Here is a 2845-nt window from a genome sequence, read left to right as displayed (position 1 = left end):
TTTTACATTTTCTCGCACAGGGTGCTAGTAGGCCTGGAGCCGGCCCTGAGTGCCAGATATATATGTCCCCACAGTGCCAGCTATGCCCCCAATGACAGTGTCCCCACAGTGCCAGGTATACATGTCCCCACAGTGCCAGCTATGCACAGTGCCTGATATATATGTCCCCACAGTGCCAGCTATGCCCCCAATGACAGTGTCCCCACAGTGCCAGGTATACATGTCCCCACAGTGCCAGCAATGCCCCCAGTGCCAGATATACATGACCTCCCCTTCCCCCGTGCTGCTCACCGCACTGCTGCTGTCTGTGAGGGGAGGAGAGCGCAGCGTGCTCATCTCCTGCCCCTCACTCTCTGGCAGCTGTCTCTCTCTTCAATTAGGCGCCGGTCCGTAAGCCAATCAAATCTCGCGGTCCGGCAGCCTTAGCTGCCGGTCCGCGAGCTCTGACTGGCTCACGGACCGCCACCGGAGAGGGGCAGGAGAGGCGCATGCTGCGCTCTCCTCCCCTCACAGACAGCAGCAGCACGGGGGAAGGGGGGGCCAGGAGCCGGCTGAGCCGCATAGAGCCGCGGGTTGGCCACCCCTGTTCTAAGATTAGGGCACCCACTGTCATCCCATGTCCTTCCCAGTGAAATGTTCTGGGCCAGGGTCATGCAGGGCCGCTGGAGGGCGGCACTTAGAAGCACAACTAGCAGTGAGAGGCCTCCACTTTCCCCCGCAACTCACGGCACCGTTTGTTTTTAAAATACAGTTCGGTGGGTTCCGGAGGGTTGGAGGGGATTGAGGACAAGTGCGGCATCAGGCAGGCAGCAGGTGCCCGCCCCCCGACAGAAGCAGCCGCCCACCTCGCGCTATCTTCAGCGCACTATGCACTCGTAGCCGGCGGCAGCACCAGGAACAGTGCCTCCCCGCCAGCAGCAGCCGCCTGGCCCTCACTAGCTGCTGTGCACCATGGAGCCGCCGGCAGCAACAGCAGCAGTATCTCCCCGCTAGGCGCTAGCAGAAGCGCTAACCCGGGCGGCATCATGAGCCGGAAGATGGTGGCAGCAGCGGGGAACAGTACAGCATCCTGGCCAGCGGTAAGATGTTGCCCCCTTGGTGCGATGGTGGGGCACCCGGAGTAGTGGCTGCCTGGAGTCACACCCCGGGGAAGTGGTAGTTGCTAAAGTGTGCACTGAAGGGGGGAGGGGGGTTGGATTTATGTACAGTATCCATGGAGACATATGCGTATATAGATGTATGGAGACAGTGTATATATGTGTGTATGTATGGAGGCAGTGGATGTATGTATATATGGAGACAGTGTATGGATGTATGTATGTATGAAGGCAGTGCATGTATGTATATATGTATGTACATATGGAGGCAGTGTATGGATGTATGTACGGAGGCTGTGTACGTACGGAGGCAGTGTATGAATGTATATATGTACGTACGTACGTACGTACGGAGGCAGTGTACCGATGTATTGTATATATGTGTGTATGTATGTACGTACGGAGTCAGTGTATGGATGTACTGTATATATGTATGTAGGTAGTATATGGCTGTATATACGTGTGTATGTATGGAGGCAGTGTATGGATGTATATACGTACGTACGGAGGCAGTGTGTGTATGAATGTATATATGTATGTACGTACGTATGGAGGCAGTGTATCGCTGTATTGTATATATGTGTGTATGTATGGAGGTAGTGTATGTATGTATGTATGTATGTATGTATGTATGAAGGTAGTGTATGGCTGTATATTTGTGTGTATGTATGAATGTATATGTGTATGGAGGCAGTGTATGGATGTATTGTATATATGTATGGAGGCAGTGTATGGATATGTATATATATGTGTGTGTGTGTGTGTGTGTGTGTGTGTGTGTGTGTGTGTGTGTGTGTGTGTGTGTATGGAGGCAGTGTATGGATGTATATATGTGTGTATGTATGGAGGCAGTGTATGGATGTACTGTATATATGTATGGAGGCAGTATGGATGTATATATGTGTTTGTATGTATGGAGGCAGTGTTTGGATGTATATATGTATGCATGTATGTATGGAGGCTGTGTATGAATGTATAGAGGCAGTGCATGTTTATATATGTATGGATGGAGGCAGTGTATGGATGCCCCCCCCCCTTCCCCCAGGCGGACATGTGACAGACTGGATCCCTGCTTCAGTATGGTGACCGGTGGTCTCCCAACCTACGGTCACCCGATATCGACCCAGGGTGTATGTATGGAGGCAGTATATGTATGTATGTATGTATGTATGTATGTATGTATGAGAGGCAGTGTATGTATATATGTATGTATGTATGTATGTATGTATGTATGTATGAGAGAGGCAGTGTATGTATATATGTATGAAGGAGGCAGTGTATGTATGTATGTATGTATGTATGTATGAGAGAGGCAGTGTATGTATGTATGTATGTATGTATGTATGTATGTATGAGAGAGGCAGTGTATGTATGTATGTATGTATGTATGAGAGGCAGTGTATGTATGTATGTATGTATGTATGTATGAGAGGCAGTGTATGCATGTGTGTATGTATGTATGTATGTATGAGAGGCAGTGTATGCATGTGTGTATGTATGAGAGAGGCAGTGTATGTATATATGTATGAAGGAGGCAGTGTATGTATGTATGTATGTATGTATGTATGAGAGGCAGTGTATGTATGTATGTATGTATGTATGTATGTATGTATGAGAGGCAGTGTAGGCATGTGTGTATGTATGAGAGAGGCAGTGTATGCATATATGTATGAAGGAGGCAGTGTATGTATGTATGTATGTATGAGAGAGGCAGTGTGTGTATGTATGCATGTATGTATGAAGGAGGC

The 2845-nt window shown here is 48.8% G+C and overlaps 1 long non-coding RNA gene across 1 annotated transcript in view; it reads left to right on the top strand.

Moving 5' to 3' along the window:
- The first annotated feature begins 461 nt into the window (after positions 1-461).
- Positions 462-2845, top strand: part of LOC134956624 (uncharacterized) — a 17610-nt gene continuing 15226 nt past the window's right edge. Inside the window, exon 1 of the long non-coding RNA XR_010186030.1 lies at positions 462-1079. This is a non-coding gene — a long non-coding RNA (uncharacterized LOC134956624). The remainder of the gene's footprint in view (positions 1080-2845) is intronic.

This window comes from Pseudophryne corroboree, chromosome 9 (genome assembly GCF_028390025.1).
Source record: "Pseudophryne corroboree isolate aPseCor3 chromosome 9, aPseCor3.hap2, whole genome shotgun sequence".
NCBI classification, from domain to species: Eukaryota; Metazoa; Chordata; class Amphibia; order Anura; family Myobatrachidae; genus Pseudophryne; species Pseudophryne corroboree.
This window is presented reverse-complemented; position numbering and strand designations above follow the sequence as displayed.